This window comes from Cryptomeria japonica, chromosome 4, assembly GCF_030272615.1.
Source record: "Cryptomeria japonica chromosome 4, Sugi_1.0, whole genome shotgun sequence".
Taxonomy (NCBI): Eukaryota; Viridiplantae; Streptophyta; class Pinopsida; order Cupressales; family Cupressaceae; genus Cryptomeria; species Cryptomeria japonica.
The window spans coordinates 455,597,538-455,622,220 of NC_081408.1; the positions used below are offsets into that span (position 1 = coordinate 455,597,538).

The 24,683-nt window shown below is 38.8% G+C and overlaps 1 protein-coding gene across 2 annotated transcripts in view; it reads left to right on the forward strand.

Annotated features, from left to right (window-relative positions):
* Positions 1 to 24,683, forward strand: part of LOC131077377 (pentatricopeptide repeat-containing protein At5g02860) — a 163,676-nt gene that overhangs the window by 103,224 nt on the left and 35,769 nt on the right. The window contains exon 3 of one of the 2 annotated variants that reach the window (XR_009113581.2): positions 20,814 to 21,143. The exons of the other annotated variant lie outside the window; for it this stretch is intronic. The gene's annotated coding sequence lies outside the window, so the exon portion shown is untranslated. Of the gene's footprint in view, positions 1 to 20,813; positions 21,144 to 24,683 lie in introns of those variants that run through there. 2 annotated transcript variants of the gene reach the window in all.

A 24,683-nucleotide genomic window follows, 5' to 3' on the forward strand; every position in this document is an offset into this window, starting at 1 on the left:
CATTGTTGACTGCAGAAGGTGTCCTCGGACATAATTTTTGTGTGAAAACACATCCTTTCTGATGAGGAGGCAACAGACTGGAAGGATAACCTTGAACCAACCAATCTCCAAGGCTCGCAAACTCAACCAAAACCCTACTACCAAAGAGTCCTTACACAACACCAAGTCAAGCAATGGTTCAATGACACTAAACAATGCCTAAGGAGACTCAAGGGCTCCAATATGTCCACTTACAAACAACTAACACTCAGTCTTGTGTGACTACACACACCCTTGCATACATGAGTGGGCTACTACTAGGCTTTAGGGGTTAGAATGGCCCACTTGACCAATTCAATACAACAACCCTTGGAGGGGTGTTCTCACAACACCTTAACACAAATGAATCAGGATTTCATCGTTTAGACCCACCAGAACATCAATTTTGACTCACTTGCCCACAAACAAAACCGGTTGCAATTAGGCCTCCATTTGAAGAAATAGGGTGATAACTTTTGACACTCTAAGGATCTAGGCAAACAAATTATATTTTCAGATACCTTTTTTGAAGTACTCAACAATATCTCTGTTTCCGGTACCAGACCAACTTGCAGATATCCCAACCAATACTGCACTAACAGACCTAATAGGGCAATTAGGCCTATTTGACTGAAAACCTGTCACAAACTTGCTTGGTTCTCCTAAAAGATGACTATCCATGACCATGAAATGTTGTGTCAACCTCCAAAATACTCCTCTATCACATTCAAACCCCTTTCCAGTGCTCTACCACTCAATTCTCTCACATTGCACTCATCAAACCGGTCTGTCACATAGAGATGTCAGACCTAGGGTTAGTTGTCCATCCTCTTTGCCCTATTGTGTCCTCTTAATGGCTCTTGAAAGTGACATATGATACAGTGGCCTATCATCTCCTATAAGGGTAGAATGTTCAGTTAAGGATTGATAGGCCAAAACCCATTATTACAATCAAACCCTAGGGGTTTGAAGGTTTTAGGCTACCCGGTAGAGATTTGCTTGTAGAATGGGGCAGCGATAACTTCAAGGCTTCACACCAAATGTGAAACAAAGGTAAAACAATCTAGTTTCAGGATCTATGTGATGATCATTCTTGCCAATCCACCTTCACTATGCAATCAACAAAAAATAGATGTTTTCTTGCATTTCCAATAGTTTTGATGCTTCAATTTCCTTCTCAAAACAATCAAATCAACACACCCTTACATCTTTCGGGGTTTGGGGTCCTTAAAGGTGTCACCCCAAATGAACACAACCTCCTCCAACCGTTTTTCAAACTGAACTGGCCATTGGAGAAATAAAACTGCCCTTTACAAAGAAAAGTTGTTCATGACAACATTTGTCAATAATGACAACTTTCAACATATTGCTAAACCATGACCTTAAACACATTGAAATAGGTCCAAATAGACATGAAAAGACCGTTGGAACCAACTTTTACATTATTACATCAATTTGACCCATTTTGACTCATTTGCACAATATTGGCCAAAACAGGACCTTCCTAGGACCATCTAGACAACTTGATTACATGAATGGTCAAATGACCTTATTACAATGCTATTGGTCTCATTAGACCTTATTTGACACAAAAAACCATCTAGAATTCAAAATGTTCATATTTGACCCCATATAGGTCATTGGAATCAAGAGGTACACTTGGTTCACTTGGTGCTCTTGCACCATACTCCACCCCTTGAAAAATCCTCATGTCCCATGAGGGAACATCAACTCCAGCCTTCTGAAAACCTCCAAGAAACTGATAAAAACCAAAATACAAAAACCAATTAGTCCACAAAGGAACTCCAACCACCATAGTACTTGGTGGATACCAAGAATCTTCAATAGGTGGTTGCCCTTGCACCTTCTTCTCCACTTCCCCAACCTCTGTTTGCTGTACCTGCTCTTTCTTACCTGCAACATCAGATTTATCCTTCACCATGTCCTGTACAAATGGACATAAAACTGAACCAACCATTATACCTTCACACAAATTATCTTTTCCAACCCTTTTTATCCGTGACTTGGATACCAACTCTTCATCCTCAGGCAATGTCTTCTTCCCAAACATGACTATTTTGTTCTTACCCTTGACACCACCATTAATTGGCCATAAAGTGTACTTAACCCCATCCTTTTCAATAGTATAAGTGTTTCTCCTACCATCATAACTAGTATGGTTGTCATATTGCCAAGGTCTACCAAGTAAAATATGGCTACATTCCATGGGTAAAATGTCATATAGAACACTCTCCTTATATTGACCAATTTGAAAATCAACCCTTGCTTGTTCCTTAACCAATAGACTAACATCATCATTGACCCAAGAAACTCTATAAGGATTATTATGAGGCAATCTTTCCAAATGTAACTTGTCAACCATTTCAGTAGAAACCATGTTATCAGTGGAACTAGAATCAACAACAGGAGTACACACTTTACCTTTACATTGACACCTTGTTCTAAAAAGGCTCCTTCTCTGGATGGGTTCAGGTTCCTGTGAGGTCTTCAAGATATGCTGCTTGATCATCAAACACTCACCAACTTCTGAATTGCATACAACTTCCCTTGGACTACTATCAACCTCCTCCTCCTCTTGAGCAAATGCAACCCTCTTGTCAACCTTAGATGACGATGATGTTGTCTTTTCAGGACACTTAAAAGAAGGATGACCATATTCATTACAATTATAACATCTTCCTGAAAATTGATTAGAACCTCTACCAAATCTGCCTCTATTATTACCAAATCCACCTCTAAAATCAGAAAATGATTGTTCTTTACCTTTGCTTGTATCACCTTGCTCATCATTGGTTTGCTTATGTGAAGGAAGTGCACCTCTTCCTCTGTTAGTACTGCTGCCTCTTCCTTTTGTAGATTTCTCTTACCTTCTTTTGATTTTCTCCTCAGCCCTGAGTGCCAATTGGAAACATTCTTCCACACTTTTGGGGTTAGCAATCACCAACTCATCTTGAATATTGAATCTAAGACCACCAAGGTACCTAGCCACCTTTTCAACTTCATCCTCATCCCTTCCTACTCTTATATTCAACTTATAAAACTCATCAGTATATGCCTTCACATCTAAATCCCTTTGTTTTAAACTTTGCAATTTCTTAAACATTTGAACTTCATAGTCTCTAGGAAGAAATTTACCTTTAAGTTTTGCAACCATCCTGTCCCAAGATATGATTTTGGCTTTGCCTTTCTTTCTTCGTTCTGCTTGTTCATAATCTCACCATAGGAGAGCATGTCCGTTCAACTTTGTCTTTGCCACTTTGACCCTCTGATCCTCTGGCACATCTTCACTCTCAAAATAAGTATACATGGCTGCTACCCAATCAAGCAACTCTTCTTCATTTAGATTCCCACCATACATAGGTAGGTCAACTCTTGCCTTGTACTGATCACCTTTCATTGCCTTAACAATCTGAGCGTCCGCTGCTCCTCAGGATCTACTTGTTCGTCCTCCTGTGCTTCTTGGAACTCCTCTTCTTCTTCCTCTTCATCACTCACATCTCCTATATCAACATTCCTTCTTTGATTGGACTCTAAGGCTTCAAGCCTTGCCATCACTGCATTATAGGATTCTTGCAACCTTGCATTCTTCTCCTTTAACTCTTGTAACTCTCTAGCAGTACCCACACTCTTAGGAGGCATCTTGACTTCAACCTCTTACTTACCCTTCTCTCAAAACCCAACTATCTTTTTCAGGGACCTACTTCCTTGCTCTGATACCAATATGATGAGGAGGCAACAGACTGGAAGGATAACCTTGAACCAACCAATCTCTAAGGCTCGCAAACTCAACCAAAATCCTACTACGAAAGGGTATTTACACAACACCAAGTCAAGCAATGGTTCAATGACACTAAACAATGCCTTAGGAGACTCAAGGGCTCCAATATGTCCACTTACAAACAACTAACACTCTCAAGTCTTGTGTGACTACACACCCTTGCATACATGAGTGGGCTACTACTAGGCTTTAGGGGTTAGAATGGCCCACTTGACCAATTCAATACAACAACCCTTGGAGGGGTGTTCTCACAACACCTTAACACAAATGAAACAGGATTTCATGGTTTAGACCCACCAGAACATCAATTTTGACTCACTTGCCCACAAACAAAACCAGTTGCAATTAGGCCTCCATTTGAAGGAATCGAGTGATAACTTTTGACACTCTGAGGATCTAGGCAAACAAATTATATTTCCAGATACCCTTTTTGGAGTTCTCAACAATATCTCAGTTTCTGGTACTAGACCAACTTGCAGATATCCCAACCAATACTGCACTAACAGACCTAATAGGGCAATTAGGCCTATTTGACTGAACACTTGTCACAAACTTGCTTGGTTCTCCTAAAAGATGACTATCCCTAACCATGAAATGTTGTGTCAAACTCCAAAATACTCCTCTATCACATTCAAACCCCTTTCCAGTGCTCTACCACTCAATTCTCTCGCATTGCACTCATCAAACCGATCTATCACATAGAGATGCCAGACCTAGGGTTAGTTGTCCATCCTCTTTGCCGTGTTGTGTCCTCTTAATGGCTCTTGGAAGTGACGTATGATACAATGGCCTATCATTTCCTATAACGGTAGAGTGTTCAGTTAAGGATTGATAGGCCAAAACCCATTATTACAATCAAACCCTAGGGGTTTGAAGGTTTTAGGCTGCCCGGTAGAGATTTGCTTGTAGAATGGGGCAGCAATAACTTCAAGGCTTCACACCAAATGCAAAACAAAGGTAAAACAATCTAGTTTCAGGATCTATGTGATGATCATTCTTGCCAATCCACCTTCAATATCCAATCAACAAAAATTAGACGTTTTCCTGCGTTTCCAATAGTTTTGATGCTTCAATTTCCTTCTCAAAACAATCAAATCTACACACCCTTTAATACAGATGCAAAAGCATATGGATTTCAAAGAATTGATGTTGTTCAATTAATCAAGGAGACAAAGCTCCTTTAAATAGAGTTACAAAGACGATGTTTCTAAAAGAAACAATCGTTAACTAGAGGCGAAATTAGAAACAACTTAAATGCCCATTAATAACACAGAGAGAAAGATATTATTCTAATACCCTCCCTTAATGGTCATCGTTCTAACTACCAAGAGAAATAACAGAGAAGGTTGCCCCCTTCTTCTCAGAACACGCTACAACAAAAGACAATAGCTTGCCACTAACTCTGCCACTTGAGATGAGTCTGCCACCAACCCTCCCAGAAACTGCAAAACTTCTAGAGATACCCAAAACAACACCAACCGTCCAACCTGATGTTGGAGAACTGTCCCTCCCTGTAACCAGAGACACACCAAGAACAACTGTCACGATTTTGAGGAAAAAATCGGCAAACCCTCCAAACTATTGCAGATGAGCAAGATGCCCGAAAATAGACTGCAAATAAGAGACTAGTGCAGATGTTCGCACAACTCCAGGTGCGACGAAAAACCGACTGCAACAAAGTACAATTTTTGAGGAAAAAATCATAAACCCTCATGATTTTTTTTTTACAGGGACAAAAAATATTTAAAAACCCACAGATAATTTTTTAGGACAAAATTATTAAAACCCACATATTTTTTTAAGGGAAAAAATATTAAAACCCATCAGAATTTTTTTTAGGTAAAAAAATATTAAAAACCGAAACAAACATCGATGCCCATAAGCCATCTTCACGCTTTTCGAGGCATGAAAAACGAGATACCGAGAAGATGCTAAGTGCACAAAACCTGACTGCCTTCCAACATCAAGTTGGTCAATGACGCCATCTTGCATGTTTCCCAATGCACGAAAAATGAAAAAACTGAGAAGAGGCTGACAGGAAATTCAAAAAATTCGAATCCCAATGCAAAAACAGAGGCAGATGTAGGTACAGACGTCAAAAAATGAAGTACGACGGGCACAAATTTCAAGAAAAAAAATTCGGCTGACCTTGAAAAATCCGAAGACAACCCAGAAATCCATTGCGTGTCTCGCACTGTTTTATGGTATCAGAGCCTTGGTTATTTTCGAAATAATTTTTCAATTGAAAATTCGTCATGAATTTTTAATAGTTTTTTTTGAAAAATTTCTTTGTTTATTCGAAATTGCTACTTTGACAGTTCGTTTTGGCTGCAACTACTAGGGTTTTCTGGCTATTTTCTGCCCTCTCTTGCGACCCGTCTCCTGCATTTCGTGCAACCACGCGACTCGTTTTTTTCCCGCCTGCAGATTTTTTTTCTGCCATTTTTGGATGGAAATCTGCATTTTCGGCTAGGGTTTTGACCCTCTAGATTCAGTCGAAATTTTTTTCTGAGCACAGATTCGTGGTGGGTTTTTCGAGTTCTCAACTGGGTCGTCAGAATTTTCTGGGTGCCTCGATTTTCATGCCTCAATTTTCAATCCAGCGGATCCATATTCCGACAGCAGATTCTTTCTGGGTTTTTCGCAAGGATTTCTGGGTTGTCTTCAGATTTTTTTGGATCAATCGGAATTTTTTTCTTGAAATTTGTGCCTGCCGTACTTCATTTTTTGAAGTGTGTACCTGCATCTGCCTCTATTTCTGCATTGGGATTCGGTCCTTAAAGGTGTCACCCCAAACGAACACAACCTTCAACCATTTTTCAAACTGAACTGACCGTTGGAGAAATAAAACCGCCCTTTACAAAGAAAAGTTGCTCATGACAACATTTGTCAATTATGACAACTTTCAATATTTTGCTAAACCATGACCTTAAAACACATTAAAATAGGTCCAAATAGACATGAAAGGACCATTGGAACCAACTTATACATTATTACATCAATTTGACCCATTTTGACTCATTTGCACAATATTGGCCAAATCAAGACCTTCCTAAGACCATCTAGACAACTTGATTACATGAATGGTCAAATGACCTTATTACAATGCTATTGATCTCATTAGACCTTATTTGACACAAGAAAACATCTAGAACTCAAAATGTTCATATTTGACCCCATATACGTCATTGGAATCAGGAGGTACACTTGGTTCACTTGGTGCTCCAAAACCACTTACACATATTTCCTTAATCACTCTTGATCCGGTATACTCCTTTGCACTTTAATTTGCACAAAATTTCTAAGTATAAGGAGGTGTTGATTTCATGGGGGTTTCATACCCTAACCTTGTCACATTTCGTATTTAAACTGTTGAAATCTACCCCTAGAGTGTGGATTATTTTCCTGATTTTCATACCCTAATCGGTCTAAATCACTAAGAAGTCAGGAATTTTATTGAGAATATTATTATTTTTCCGAAGTTTTAACTTCGATCTTCATATAGGTGCGATGTCAAAGTCCGGACTTAGGAAGGAAATGAGAGAACAACAAAAGATATTGGAGATTGGATTCTATCCAGAATCCAAGATGTCATCCAAATGGAAGGAGATAACGGATACGAACATGCATTTCTTGAACTTGAACCTGATGCGACAGCGGATGTTCGGAGTTGGAAGCCAGATTCCTTCCCCAACGTATGTAAACATTACGAAAAGTGGTATTTTTCAAGCCGCTGGATTTCCACAATCCATACAGTGTAGTGAGCTTATCCTAGAGTGTGCACGATGTTATGATCCTCACTTCCAAATGATCAAGACTCCTATGGGCGTTGTCATTGCCTACCTTGCCGAGGATGCGATTGCTGAAATGTTTGGAATTCCACGTGGAGCAGACATGAAGGATGTAACTAAAGATGAATATGAAGATCGATATACAAAGAAGATGGATGCGTGTAAGACCATGGTGAATATGGAGTGGATGATCGAGCCTATACCTCATCATTCCAAGGCTCCCAAGACACTCATGTGCACAAACTTTAAAGAGGAATATAGTGATTTAGTATTCCTGCTTAACTGAGTGATGGGGATGCCTCAGGGTGCAATATACGATGGATGGATGTTCTATTTTATCTAGGATTGTCTTATAGGAATATTAATAAATTGGTCTAGAATCATAAGTGACAATCTGGACTTTCAACTGAGGAATGTGGAGTGGTCCAAGTCATTCGCCATGACTTCCTACTTGGTATACCTACTTGCACGGTTTGTTACATACAAAGGAATGATATGCAAAGGTGAAGTCGGGAATGGGAAAGAACAATTCAGGAGTTATGAGTGCTATCCATAGTTGAACATGTATAGAATTGAAGATTATAAGAGAGTGAATGATGTATTCACAATGTACATTACGCGGATGCTGCAGGGCAGAATCCACATGAGGTTGTCCAAGGAGGCAACAGAGCTAATAGAGAAATATGGATCGTGGTATATACAGTTTCCCACTTTCTCGTGCTATAGGATTCATGGGTTTCAATCCAAACCCTACAGACTTCCTAGATATCCTTCTGACAAAATGATCTTGTTGGAAGTGGTGAGACAACTTCTAGAGGTTGATTCTATTCAGAAAGAGAAGCATAGGACAGGCATGACATTCCCTATCTCAGTTGGGAAAATGTTGGAGGTTTGCCAGTCTGCCTTAGCCGCCATCATTGCGAGTGAGGAGCTTGCATTCTATTGATTAGCAACCTTCAAGAAAAGAGAAAGATTTGACCAGATAAAAAAGTTGGAAGGATTAGGGGAGAGAGGTTCATCCACAAGGTAGACATAGAAGATTATTGGGCCAACCTGATGAACGAGAAGGCAGTGAAGAGACAAATGTGGTCCAGAATGTTAGTGGATTTCATGAGGAAGTGTGGACTTTTCCTCATTCCTGATCAGGTGTTAGACGACAGAGATCATATGCATCCATAGTATGAAAATGAAGTGAAGAAGGTGATCTTATTGCCTAATTGGTTAGAGTCAGAGGATATAGATTTGAAGATATTGATGAGAGAGGTTTTGAGTTTCTCCTGTGCATGGGTGGATATTCAGATAAATAAGTTAGTTGATATGGGTGTTTCCTTCACTTATAAAAAGATGAAACCGGAAGAATCCACTTCCGATGATGATCAGAGGACTATCAATGATGTCAGGATTCATGCGGATGAGGAGAGTTAAGCTCCCAAGAGAAGGAAAAACACGCCAGGAAGAGACAAAGCCAGAGGAAGGAAGATTGAGGAGGTCAAGAAGAAGAAACAAAAGACTATCATTCCTTCACCCCCTCTCAGTGTCTCATCAATTAAGGAAGTTGAAATGACAGAACAGATTAAGGAGACCCAACAATGTTCCAACACAGTGATACTACCGGAGAATATTGAGGATTTACATGCCACAACGACATCCGCTCCACCAAATGAGAATGATGATCAACCGGGATCCCCTACTATCTTTTTGGAAGTTAGTTTGGGAAATGAGGTATATGATTTGACCAGGAGTAATCCTGATGATGATGATGATGATGTTATCTCGACATTGAGAGGGCTTGATCGAGAGATGTGTCTCGATGATGGTATGGAGATATCCGCTATTCCTGATTGGCTGATGAAAAGTATGGAAAAGAGTAAGAAAATGATAGAGGTACAGCCTATTGATAACATTGATGACTACTTAGCTAGGAGCAATAAGGAGCCAGAACCTATGAGAGCTGAGATCTTGTTGCACATAGCTAGAGATGAGACAGGAATGCGGATTGCGCAGGTGGCTGTTCCTATTGGAGGTGTGATGGCGGACATTGCTACTCCTATGGATTTCCAGATTACTTCAGTTGCCCTTGGCCGTACTACAAGAGAGCAAGAATTTCAAGAGGTTGGTGATAACCTTAGGGCGATCAGCACAAGATTGGACAAAGAGATTGAAGAGAAGGAGACGTACATAGAAGAGAATATCAGACTTAGAGAGTATATTGCGGGGATAAGGTGTGAGAATCCCACCCTTATTTCCCCTATTGCGGTTGATCATGGACTACATTCACACTATGAGTCAGCGAGAGCTACGCTCTCGGAGGTGGAGAAATAGATTGAAAGTGCAAGAAAATAGGCGGATGATTTCCTTACTCAGTTTGTCCAGGCATATGATAGGACAACAGAGCTCATGTTTAGAATCCAGTATATGGAGGGAGTTTGGGAAGAATTCCGGCCTATCCAGGAGAGGACTATTCCACGCCTCAAAGCTTTGAAGAAGATTCCCAAGTCCACATTGATCAGCGAGAACATTGTGCACAGTGGAGACAGATACTTATGAGAACGCCCAGTTGAGTTGTACAGAGATGGAAGGATCGATTCAGGATATTCAATTGAAGATCGTTGCCTCGATTGAGGAGTTATTGGGTGTTGATGTTAGTGATGCTAGTGGTTTACACTTAGTCGAATTAAGAGACAAGATGAAACTTATGTATTTTTGTCAGTTGGACTCTTTGAAGAAGAGTTAGATGGATGATTTGGTCTCTTTGTTGATTCATGTTCATATTTCGCAGAAGCTCATGCCAGATTGGGAGAACACTTTGGACGCTTGCTTGGATACATTGGATATGATTGATTTGGAGCAAGATACCTTACCTAGCATTTCCATGGAGGAGTTAGATTCTGTATTGGCTAGATTCTTGGAATATGCTAGGAGAGAGAGAGATGCAGGGGGAATCTTCAAGAAGATTCTCTATTTGATGACTAGGTATCTTTCTATTGGGCCATATGTTGGTGGCACCATTTTTTATGTAAACCCTAATTAGGGCAATTCTAGGGTTTTGTTGGCATGATCTTGGCCCTTGATTTAGTTTTAATCTTGGCCATCCATTTTGTATGAGACTCTATATATACCTCATTGTCTCTCATTTGTAAGAGAGTTTTTGTAGAATTGTTGGTATATGTTGCAGTTATTTGAATTTAAATCATTGTTCAATTGTTGGTGATTTTGCTCTTCAAATGTTGTCTTTGCATTCATGGTTCTCAATTCTTCCAAGCTAGATTAGAATTTGTTTTCATGTTTGTTAGATTGAGTGAAAGATTTGTTGAGTATATTTGTGTGGAATCTTTAATCCATACCACTAGCCTCTTGTCGTTGGTAAGTGCGCTGTGCGTGGTCAACTAGAAATTTGAGTAAGTTTAACTTCAATTATTATGCATCCCTTGACAAGCGTCAACTTGGATGGTGTCAATGTGTGATGGTAATAGTTTGAAAATCAATAAGTACACCTTAGATGATTGCACTAAGCTTGTGTCGATACCTGTTTGTGAGACCTTGCCTAGTTCGATTCCACTAGATTTATTCATCATTTCCTACATTCCTAGGCTTAGAATAGATTTCTTGAACCCTATTCCTTTTGCCCATTTTTTTAGTAAGAATTAAGTCCAGAGCTACATTGCTAAATCCTAAGTTGTCAGCACACCTATTCCACATATTTCATGATCAAAGAAGATAGATCGAACATTTATGTAAGTCCCCAAGTGAACACAACAATTCACATCGACCATTGAGTTACCCACTCATCAAGACCTGACATGTAGAAACCTTGGAATCATTTTAGTTGATCTTACCCTTAGCATCTGAGGTGATTTTGTTAAAGAGAGGGTAAATTACCTTGGTATTTTATTATGAAATGTTATGTGCATAAAACACACATCAACATGTCTCATCATGGCTTATGCTGGGGATATCAGGGGTCAAAAGGAAGGGTGAGGTGGATGCTTCGAACTTTGTATTCCATCTTAGAGCTGGGTGGGGTCCAGTATATAAAATAGCATTATTAATATCTTAAAAAACTTTTTAAATTTCCACCTCAAGAGCTTGTGGGGCCCAATTAATGATACAGTAGTCAAAAGAAATGCTCTATGCCTTAAAAGAACCCTTTTTGAATCTCCACTTCAGATTTCGTGGGGCCCAACATGTGTGAGAGGAATGTGGGGTGGAAGGAATGTGAGGGAAGAGTAAATAGGAAACCTACAACAAATTTGCCTTGTAAGAAGCCAAATCTGCCCCAATTTAATTCAATTTGACTTCTGAGTGAAGCCAACCAAGCTGCAACAATTCGATTGATCTTTCACAATCTCAAAGCTACTGAATTCTGAAGAATGCACGCTCTCCAAAACAGGTCCAAACCCTAGCCGCCATAGCCAAGTGCTCAAAAGAAATGTCAAATGCTCAATATCAATGAATGAGGTTTAATTTCCTCTTGGCTGCCTAAATACCCAAAAAGTATGATTTTTGGCAATTAGGTTTTTAAAAATCATAACTTGCTTTTAGGGTTCCCAACTTAACCCTAAAAGCAACGCCCAACTTAGGAGATATTAAATTTTCACTTAAATATAAGTGATGCACTTTGTGGTTTTATTATAATATTTCATTAAAACATTAATTGCCTGTGGGAATCACTTAAAAATTCATCTCTCTCTCTCTCTCATTATTGCTCAGAAACTGAATCTATCAAAAGCTGGGGCCTCAGTTCACCATGCCAATGAAAATAAGACCATGTCTATTTTTAGCAATTTTTCTTAAAAAATTAGGAAATCCTCATATAATGTCAAAAACTGATGAAATGAAGACCAGAATTGAACTCAACACTAAACTAGAACAAATAGAAAGACCACTCCTCAAGATTCTGCATCACTGACCCCCTTATCCATACCCTGTTAGCCTACAAGGGTCCAAAAATAGGCTGACTCCTCAAACCATTGTCCTTGACTAGGATGGGGACATCACAATCCGCCCTCCCAAAATTTGCTTGTCCTCAAGCAAACTCAATGTTGGATGCTGTAAAATGTTATCACACTCCCAAGTAGCATCCTCTATCTGCAGATCCTTCCATTTAATAAAAAATTCCCTGATGACACTTCTCCGCAAATGACACTCTCTAAACTCCAAAATGGCCTCAGGTACTAGCACTAACTTCCCCTCATCATCTAGGGGTGGTAAAACTGCAGAAGGAACTATTTATTGTTTCAATGCCTTCTTAAGGCGTGACACATGGAACACATTATGAACCTTACTATCAGCCGGTAAATCTAACTCATAAGCCACCTGGCCAACTCGCCTGGTAATCCTGAAAGGACTATAATAACGTGGCTTGAGTTTCTCTAAGCCCTTCTTCCTAAGAGAGGACTGTCTATAGGTCTGTAGCATCAGATATACCATATCCCCAATCTCAAAAGATCGCTCAACCCTCCTTTGATCAGCATATTGCTTTTGCTGGTTTTGAGCCTTCTGAATATTATCACGAAGTGCTCTCATAATATCCTGGTTCTCCTATAACAGATTCCCAACACTCGGTACTCTGCAATCGCTCATCAATAAATCCAAAAAACTAGGAGCATCATATCCATATAAAGCTCTTAAAGGTGTCATTTGAATAGTCATGTGGTGAGTGGAATTATAACAATACTCACACAAATGTAACCACTTCACCCAAGCCTTTTGCTGCCCTGAAATATAGTCCCGCAGGTATCCTTCCACCCATTTGTTGACAATCTTTGTATGTTCACCAATCTAGGGGTGGTAACTGGTACTCGGAGTGAGCTCTGTCCCGCAAAGTCTGAATAACTCTTGCTAGAAGTGACCCATGAACCTGCTGTCCCTATCACTGACAATACTCCGAGGTATACCATGCAATCTGAATACCTCACGAAAGAAAAGATCAGCCACCTATCCAATTGAATAAGTAGTCGTGATCGGGAAGAAATGTGCATACTTAGTCAACCGATCAACTAACACATAAATGTTGTCTCTCCCTTGAGCTTTCGGCAAGCCCATAATAAAGTCCATAGACACGCATTCCCACTTCCTGTCAGGAATAGGAAGTGGCTGAAGTAACCCTGTAAGAAAGTTGTGCTCTTGCTTGTTCTGCTAGCAGACATGAACACTCTCTAATGTACTGAAGAACATCAGATTTGAGACCCTTCCAAGAGAATCTCTCTCATACCTGCCTATAGGTCTTAAAGTAACCGGGATGTCCAACCATAGGTGAATCATGGAAAGTCCTCAATACTATGCACTTCACCTCAGAACCTAGGATCTAGAAATATCCTCTCTTTGTAAATGATGAGGTTATTCGCAAGAGAGTACCTATTGTCTTGTACTGTCCCATCAATAATACTAGAAGCTCATAGATTCTTGGCATACTCTTCTATAATCAAGTTTTTCCAATCTACGGAAATAGCTGCCATGGAGCTCAAATGGGGGCGGCGAGATAAAGCATCAACAACAATGTTCTGAGTCCCTCTGACATAGGAGATGTCAAAATCATAAAACTGTAACTTGCTGACCCACTTCTGTTGACGCTCATTTAGATCCCGCTGTCGAAGGAAATACTTCAAACTATTATGATCAGTTTTGACACAAAACTTGCTGCCAACTAAATATTGCCTGAACTTGGCCATTGCATGCATGATGACCAACATTTCCCTATCATAAATACTATAGCTCCTCTCCGGACCCCGAAGCTTCCTACTCCCATAAGCTATAGGATGACAATCCTGCATAACTACTGCACCAATACCCTCTCCACATGCGTCACAATGAAGCTCAAAAGGTTTGGTGAAATCGGGTAAAGCAAGAACTGGACATGTAGTCATCAATTGCTTGAACTTCTCAAAACACTCCTATGCGAGAGGTGTCCAAACAAATGCACCCTTCTTGGTCAAATTAGTGAGTGGTGAGGCATGCCGTGAAAAATCACTAACAAACCGACGGTAGAAGGCACATAAACCCACAAATCCCCTGAGTTGTGTTAGGGTCTCAGGCGTAGGCCAATCAACAATGTCACGAATCTTATCAAGATCCATGCAAACTCCCTCTTTGCTGATTATGTGACCCAAATACAAAAGTTCGGCCATTCCCAATGCACACTTGGACTCTTTTGCGTAAAAGGACTCCCTGTCAAGTATGCTTAAAACAGTATCCAAGTGAACTAGGTGCTCCTCCCAAGTTCTACTATAAACCAAAATGTCATCAAAGAAAACCAAAACAAATCTCCTCAATTGGAACTGGAAGACCCTGTTCATAGTGGACTGAAAGATGGCTGGTGCGTTGGTCAACCAAAAACTCATAGTGTCCGCAATGACATCGAAATGCAGTCTTCTCAATATCGTGCTCCCTGACATTGATCTGATGATAACCTGTCCTCAAGTCAATCTTGGAGAAATAACAAGCTCCGTGAAGCTCATCTAACAACTCATCGATGCGAGGAATGGGATACATGTTTTTTATAGTCCTTCTATTCAGCATACGGTAATCAATGCACATTCTAAGTGTGCCATCTTTCTTCTTCACCAAAACAACTGATGAAGCGAAAGGAGATTTACTCGGCCTTATGTGTCCCATCGCTAGAAGTTCTTTGATGGTTTTCTCAATTTCATCTTTCAACCGCTTGGGGTGCCGATAGGTGTAATCATGATGGGCTTGGTGCCCTCTTCTAGCTCAATAATTTGCTCTATGCCTCTATTAGGAGGCCTACCAGGAGGTATGTCACTAAACACCTTTGTATGCTTAACTCTAAGCTCTTGAATATCTGAATGGTAAGGTGTTTTATGCTGCTCCTCATAAGCAGGCATTAGTTTACACTCCGCTGCCCAATCCACCATGTCATGCCTGATAAGTCTCTCCATTCTTGTAAGAGTGATTAATTTCAAATTGCTGGCCTTGATAGCTTTAAGAACATGATTAGTCCCATCAACCCTGAATTTCATCTCCATATCTTTGAGGTTGAGTGTAAATTCACCTATGGCATGAAGCCATGTCATGCCAAGGACCACGTCCATGTTTCCCATGTTAACCACATAAAAGTTAGCTTTGAATTCATAATTATTGAGTTTCATGGGTAAGTCTGAAATCATTCTATCACAAGTCAGGACATTACCATCAACAACTTTCACCCTTATGCCTTCAAACTCTTGAGTTTGAATCCCGCGCTTCTCCACCAACTGTGCATCTATGAAATTATGAGTTGCACCTGTATCAAGTAGAAAAATGACTCTTTGACCAGCCAAGAGTCCACACAACCTAAAAGAACCTTCTCCTTGCATGCTAGACATGTGAGTTTCCCATAGATTGAATTCTCCTTCATTTTCAACTTCCTTTTCTGAATTTTCAGTCTCGGAATCATCTTGATCAATTTGCTCGTCTATGTTAACAGTCATGTTTTCTCCCTCATAAAACCACTCCATATTCCTATTTTGACCCTTAGGCTTGAGGGGACAATCATGGTTTTGATCATAAGGGCCCTTACAATGAAAACATAGCTTCCTTCTATGCAAATCATTAAGTGTTTCCCTATCCAAAGGCACTGTAAACTTCTTCCCTTGGTCCACATTTTCTAATTTCTTTTGATCAAACTTGCTGTCATTAAATGATGAGGACGGTTTTGAGTTGTTTGGAGTGAACTTACTATGAGGAGCGGTAAGTTCTATGCTACATCCCTTCCTCATGGCTTCTTGCAAGGTAGGGGGATCAAAAGCCTTAATCCAACCTTTCATAGGCTCATAAAGACCTTCAACAAAAAGAATGACCAGCCTTCTCTCTGAGATGTTAGTTACCATAACTGAAAGCTTCTGAAATTCACTAATATAAGATTCCAAGCTGCCCATTTGTTTCAGCTGAGCTAAATCCCTGAAATACAACTCTGGATCTCTTTTATCAAAACGCAACCAATCTGTTAGTGAATTCTTGGTATTTAGTAATAAGGTCATGATGCCAAGTCACCATCCCATGGTGCCACCAATCATGGGCTACCCCATCCAAATGCAAGGCTGCAAACTTAATAGCATCTTCTTCTGACATACGACGTAGGTTCAAGAAGGTATCCAACTTGCTAATCCAAGCTCTGGCTGTAACTCTACCGGTGCCATCAAAAGTAGAAAGTATGAGCTTGTTGATTGCATATTTGAGATCATTAGTTTTGTTCCAAGGTTTCATGTCATTCCAATTCCACTTCTTGCTGTGTTCCCTCTTCTGACTCATAAACCTGTCAAAGTTAAGATGTTCCTGAACTCTTGGTGGTAATGCATCCCATTCATCATGAAGTGTGGTCACGTTAACCGTAAAGGCCACCTCATCTTCCTCGTCAGCCAAATCCTCTTCTTTAGGTTCATTTCTAACAAAGGTTGGGTGTGTAGGCCTATCATAGGTGTGTGTGGGAGTCACTCTTGCCCTTGGGCGACCAACAACACTACCATTTTCCTCCTGGTTCTGATTATGCCCCCTTGGCACAATGATCTGTTGTATGGTTGTAGTCAACTGCTTCAACACATTTGCCACTTGTCTCTGCCCTGTTACTAAACCCCTCATAATAACTTCGACGTCTTGGTCCTCGTTGTTAACAGCCTCTCTGTGTGGCTCACCATCATTCTTGCCCCCCATAATTTCCAAGGGTATTTCTTCAGTTTGATCAAGATCACCCTGTAAACCAGGTCACCTGCGTGTGTAATACTTGTGATGCCTAGTCTGTTGTTGATGCATAAAAAATTCTAACCCTCCAGGATGGCAGGATCAAAGCTCTAATACCACCGTGATGAACCCTTGCTGGTTCAACTCTTCAACCTGCTATAATTTGTAGATCTTCTTTGTAATTTTGATTATTAAGATGGTCTTTCAAAAATAGACAGAAGTTGCAGAAGGGGGTTTCTTTAATTTGCAACACATATTGAAATAATACATGAAATTAATCAACTAAAACCAGAGTTTTGTGACTCGCCAAAACTCGGCGAGTCATGGGCCGAGTGACCCTCGGCGAGTCCTGGGTGGCTCGGACTCGGCAAGACTGACCTGACTCGCTCTAGGCAAAAATCACTAGAAATTGGTTTTTTTGCCGAGTTTTGTTGAGTTTTTGCCGAGTCCTGTCGATTTTTTGTCGAGTCCCGAGTCGGCTCAGCCTTGCTGAGTCCGCGTCGAGTCCGAGTCTTGTTTCTATGACTGAAACAATAAACTGGAGAATTTAGGAGCATACCCGTAGGTCCTTAGCCAATTTATTGAATTAAAAGAATTCGATCAACAATTTACAAAGTTCTGATTTTTTATTCTGAAACAATTCAGATCTACTCTTATTTAATACTAAGACACCCAAACAGTGGAAGATGGCACCAATAAATGAGCAAGTTGTGTGTTTGGGAAAAGAAGCCTCCAAACCATAGAAAAATTAACAACAAACAGTAAATAGGAAACCTACAACAAATCTGCCTTGTAAGAAGCCAAATCTGCCCCAATTTAATTCAATTTGACTTCTGAATGAAGCCAACCAAGCTGCAACAATTCGATTGATCTTTCACAATCTCAAAGCTACTGAATTCTGAAGAATGCACGCTCTCCAAAACAGGTCCAAACCCTAACCGCCATAGCCAAGTGCTCAAAAGAAATGTCAAATGCTCAATATCAATGAATGAGGTTTAATTTCCTCTTGGCTGCCTAAATAACCAAAAAGTACGATTTTTGGCAATTAGGTTTTTAAAAATCATAACTTGCTTTTAGGGTTCCCTACTTAACCCTAAAAGCAACGCCCAACCTAGGAGATATTAAATTTTCACTTAAATAAATTTAAGCGATGCACTTTGTGGTTTTATTTTAATATTTCATTAAAACATTAATTCCTTGTGGGAATCACTTAAAAATTCACATCTCCCTCATTATTGCTCAAAAACTGAATTTGTCAGAAGCTGGGGCCACAGTTCACCATGCCAATGAAAATAGGACCATGTCTATTTTTAGCAGTTTTTCCCTAAAAATTAGGAAATCCTCATATAATGTCAGAAACTGATGAAACGAAGATCAGAACTGAACTCGACACTAAACCAGAACAAATAGACAAACCACTCCTCAAGATACTGCATCACTGGCTCCGTTATCCATACCCTGTTAGCCTACAAGGGTCCAAAAATAGGCTAACTCCTCAAACCACTGTCGCTGACTAGGATGGGGACATCACAATTTTCATAGCCTTTCTTGAAGAAGATTATACACGTATGTGTTGTCTACATTTTTGCATTCACAAAATTGGAAAACCCCTTCAAAAATTTTGTTAAAAAATGAAAAAAATTACTCTATGAAATGTTTCCCGAGGCAAAAATTTTGCTTTTGGTTAAACTGGATTGATCTTCAGTCCATCCTCGATCCGTGTTTCAAATTTCATCGCGTTCCGAGTTCATTTGCTATGTCTTTCCTTCAAATTTGGGTTTTTTCCTCTTGACTGCAAGTGGGAAATTTTCTTTCTTCTACAGGTTAGGAGTTTTCTTTTGTTTGTGTTGTAGGGGATTTTTCAAGCAATTATAAGTGAACTTTATAAAAGACTTGTAACTTGTAACTTGTAACTTGCTTTTTTTTTTCCATTTCCCTTTTTGTCTTTTAAGTTGTCTATAGGAATTTTTTGGACAAATTGCAAGTGAATTTTAAAATTACAAGTTTAATGAGAACTTGTAAGTTCTCATTAAAGTTCCTACTTTGTGCTTTTAAGTTGTAATAAGGATTTTGTTTCCCTACTACAAGTCTTTTTAAGTTTTTAAGATTTTATGTCTTGTGTCTTTACTTGTAATGGGAATTTTATTTCCCTATTACAAGTTTTTATGTTTTTATTCCTTTTAGTTGTTGTAGGGGTTTTATTTTCCCATTGCAAGTCAATTTGTTCTTTATTTTTGTGCTCTTCTTCCCTAGAAACCTGAAATTGCTCAAGTGCAGGAAAAGTAATGCAATTTAAAGCTTGTAAAGGGGTTTTAAAAACCCAATTGCATCTTTGGAGGGCACATCTACTTGTATTTGCTAAGGAAGAACCCGACCTGCACGTTTGTTCTCACAAATCCATTTTGTGTGGCTTTCTTCCCCAAAATCCATCCCATTCATGCAAAATTGTTGGGAATCAATGTTGGTTGCCACGTTTTTCACCAAAAACGGATTGGGTGAACATGTGAGGCATTTTTGAATGTATTTTTGGAAACATTATTGAAGACGTTTTTGGAATACACCCTTTGTTGGTTATTACCACGTTTTGAAGCAGGAGAATTGCCTTCTTGCCACATTGCAAACACGTCTTGTACGTCCTCCATTAATGAGTGTTTGAAGTCAAGCATACCTCTCCTTCTAAGCCGTTTTTGGTGGAAAGGTTTAAAGGCAAAACCGATTTTGTTTGTTGATTGCAATCATAATGTGGTGGCTTCCTTATCTATTTATAGAGCATTTCGGTTCTTCCCAAGCTCATTTGTTTTGGTCTAGGGCATTCTTCAAGCAAGGTTCATTAAATGCAAGTTGTAAATGTGCAAGGTTTTTCCCTCTTTCATTTTTCCTATTTACTTGTATTCGGGTTTTCAAAACCCGATTACAAGTAACTGTGGTAATGTTGACCTTCCCTCTTTGGTATAAAGAGTTAATCTTCTTTTTACAAAATTTACAAATGTTGAAGAATTGCCATGAGACTCATTCATTTGATTTCAGGTTTTACAAATCTGATTGCAAGCAAAAGTTTTTCCCATTTTCCAAGTTTTCCATTACCGATTGGTATCATTCTTTCCATTTTCCTCTCATGTCAAAACCCCATTTCATCCATTCATTTCACTTTCATCCATTTTTCCCATTTAAAGTCTACTTGCAGTCGAAATTAAAAAACCCGATAGCAGTTGTGTCTCCACTTGCAACCAACCTTTCAAAACCCTAAATTGGTCCAAAATGCACTCAAAAACACTTGAAAATGAGTCTTAAAGGTCCAATTACAAGTGCAAACTTGTGTTTTCGCATTACACATATGAAGTTGCATGTTTGTTCTCCACAATTGCAAGTTAATGCTCTTGTTTTTCCACACATGTAATGCAGTTTCCAGAACCCGAAATTCACTTGTGAGCCCACTTTTGCATCAATTTATCCCTTCCCTTGTCAGTCTTGTTTGCACACACGATCTACCAAATCAGGAAATTAAGGCATGGGCCTTATTTTGCAAGCAGATTCCAAGATTGGAGGATGATACAAAGAAAGAAAAACAACATGACGGAGCCACACTAGGAGATGGATAAGTGACATGAATGGTTGAGAGCATAGAATGCTTTCAAGACAGAGATAGGCTTCTTACTTCAGCCTTGCAAAGAACTTCTCTCCTGAAAAGTCAGTACTACCCCAAGCATGTGAAAGGTTGGAGCTTACTGGTTAAAGACACAAAGACTATCAAAGGTGCAAGTTCTTGTTCCAGTTCAAGATGTCATTTGCCTCAATCACAGTTGTAGCAGCATGAAGATTTTCAAAACAAAGGATGATCTAATTAGAGTTGTGTCTTCGAACACATAATAGTTTCAGAATTGTAGTTTTCCTTTCAACAAAGTTTACTTGTAAAAAAAAGAAAAACAATTTGGTAATTGCAAGTTTATCACCTGCACTTTTGTAATTACAAGTAAGTTGATTACAAGTCAATTTAGAATAGGACTTGTAATTTTGAATAAGTCTTAGTTAGTAGTTGGAATAAGTCATGGTGGTTGAGAGAATTTATCAAGTTAGTTAGGATCCTCCCACCTTTTTCTCAAGGCTTCTCTCCTATAAATACCTGAGGGGGTCTATTGTAATTGATATCTTTTGGCAATGCAACAAAACTCTGTCAGTTTGTATGTACACTCTAAGACTTTGAGCTTAGTTGTAAATCAGATTGCAGTCAATTTAAAGAGGCAAATTGCTTTCAAACTTTGTGTTAATTCAAGGTGTTATGTGACGACATTTTCTGGAGATTGATTGTGAGTTTTGAGGTGTTATACAAAAGGGATTCAAGCTCAATCTTGCAGATGCTTATTGCATTTGGAATTTTAGATTGTTTTTCAGACTTGGTCTTGCAGACTTTGAGCTGCTTATCATGTTTGAAGCCAGTGTAGAAAGCTCAAAGTAAGAAGGTAACTTGCAAACTTTGTGCTTCTTTTATTTTCTATGTTTGTCCGTAAGAGGTGCATCATGTAGTTAGACTTTGAGCTGCTACATACTGTGCTTGACTAGCAAAAAATCATCTAAAGAGGTTGATAGGAGAAGAGAAGTGTTGAAGACTTTGTGCTTTCATTTCTGTTTTCTCGTCTCGAGGAAGTGACGAAGGTCTTTGTGCCTTCATGGAAACTTTGCTTCCCTTTATGTTCCAAAAATCCTGCAAAAAAGTCTCATTTCTGTATTTGTTGTTATTTATTTCCAATTGCTATTACTTTTCTGTGAAGAGAAAAGAGTATAATTTTTCTTGAAAGAAGAAGAAAGACTGTTGTCCCACCCATATTAAATTAGTTTAGTATATAGCTAGGGGGAGCCTTCCATAAATTAGGAGAGTATCATACTCACACATTGTGGCTGAAACCACAATTTTGCACATCCCCCAAGTGTACAAAATTTTCACCCAACAATATGGAATGAATATATACTGTGATTTTGTTGTGAAAAGTTTTTTGCTTTTTCTTTCACTTGTTTTGGTTGTGCAACATGCAATAGCCCATGTAAGAATATAATGCTATGGTGCAAAAGAAAGTATGAATGATATAAGCCCCACATAAAAACCCCTAGTGAATTAAGCTTGTCTCAAATGTTTATTTTTTTAGGATCATTTGATGACACTAATCTTAACATCATTGAAGTAGGCTGGCAGGTGGGTATGTTGTCGATACCATTATATTATACATTTTATACTTTCACACTTCATGAATCATTTAACCATACACCTAAATCATAAAATACTGTATTTCACTATGGGGGCTGCTTTAAATTAAGTTTCCTCTTTAAACGACCCTCAATATGATATCATCATACTCATTTGAAAGGTCAAAACTTCCACATTGTGGTGCCATTGGGTTTATTCTTTTATGTTGTAGAATCAATTATAGTTATCACATAATAGGTCAAGAAGCATATATAAATATTAAGAAGGCAAGATGATTTGTAATTGGATTTTTTATATTTTATTCAAAATGTTGTCATAAAAATTAGTTGTGTTCTAATGCAATGATCTTAACAACATTGAAGCAGGCTGGCAGCTGAGTATATTACTAACACATTGGTTTTATATGCTCTATTATTCGTGAATGATGTTATAATCCATGTAAATCATAAGTTATTGTTGTTAGCCGTTTATTTCCCATGGTTTGAATGGCCTTAGAACCATGTTCTCAAAATGAGTTTTTAGGTTTAACATTTTTTACATGTTTGTTCTCCTAAAAAGCTTGTTGCCACGTCTTTGTGGATAGATTTGAAAGGGTCAAAAAGTCAAGGGTCTTGTTGCCACATCTAATTTCTCTTTAGTTTTGCCAAAGAAGCACCCATACACGAGTTGCAGGGAAACTTAGCAAACCCAGTTTTGGGTTTCTTTGACTGAGTAAAATTGTTTAGGTTATCATGATATCGGGACATTTGTTGTTCAAAATTTTCTGCAACTTCCTATGGCATCAAAGACTATTTCAAGCATCATTTTGAAGGAAAACGTGGAGCTTCACTCCTAATTAATACTCAACCCCGAGATCAAGCAGATATGGCTACCATGGAATGTGGGGATACATTTTCAAGCTTTAGGCACGTGGAAGGAAGGCTAAGAGAGTAATTTTTAAGCATTACAGTTCATCCATTGTTGTGCATGTGGGTAGAGGAGATTATGCCAGGTTTGAAAGTCTTGATCTCATTTCATTCAAGTTCACACAGTGGTTAGGTTTCCCTTTTTGGTATTGTTTTTCTTTGAGTTTTCCCTGATCTCATGAGAAGATAGGTTGTATTTCATCTATAATGAAAAGAGAAATCATAGTGATGAAGTCCCCCAGGGTTTACTAGTAAAAGCACAGTGATTGTAGAAATATTTTCAGTTTTAGTTGTTTTATTGGCTAGATCACAGTGTATAAGGAATGAGAGTTTTTTGAAAATGAATACCTTTATCAAAGATATAGGATTGGATCTCTTATAAACAAGAAGGTTGTATCCAGAAATAGATAAAATGATGACACATTGTTGTTGTCCCATGGCAGTCATTGTTAAAATTAGTATTGGAAAGCATGAGGAGAAGTGACAGTGGTAATGGAAAACTTTTAAAAGGTCATAGTCTTCCTTTTGGACTACAAACTTATGCAAGGAAAGGGATTCAAGATAGCCAGAGGTTTGCAAGATAAGAAGATGGTGCTTTACAAAAGACAATTCTCAAGTGTTAAAAAATACAAAAATAGGGACTGCACAACATGACAGTGAGACCAAAAGGAACAACTAGCCTAATGACTTGTGAAGACAATGAGCAATGACAATGAAGGTTCACATAAACACTGTGCCTTGATAGAAAGTGTCACAAAGAATTGATTCAAGAATATTTTGAATGCTGAGGACGAGTTGGGAACTTATACTTGTCAACTTAGAATTGTATGTTTGCATTATTTTTGTTGTTCATTTTCACAAAGCTTGTTGCCCTTGTAGAGGTTGCTCAATTCTCAGTAGACCCAAAAATACAAGAAAATGGGGTTCGCATGCATGATTTAAGTTTGGGAAAGGCAAAGACCCCATATTCTGTCCATAAATAGACAGTTATAAGAGCAAGAAGGTGTCAAAATCCAAAGATAGCCTCTGTCATTGATAGGATTGTGAAATACATGAATAGAAGATAGTGTTCCTAAGGAAAGCTTGACATGATTTAATGGATTTAACAAAGAGGGATCACATTTGATAGATAAGAGTCCATGGAAATTTAAGGAATAGTTTCATGTCTAGATTGAGCTTATGCAAAGAAAATAAACTTTAGAGAATGACGGTCATCAAAGAGATCATGCAGTCACCATACAGGAGGACATACCTTAAATCACTTAAAGGCCTACACTATCTACTCATTGTGTCAATGG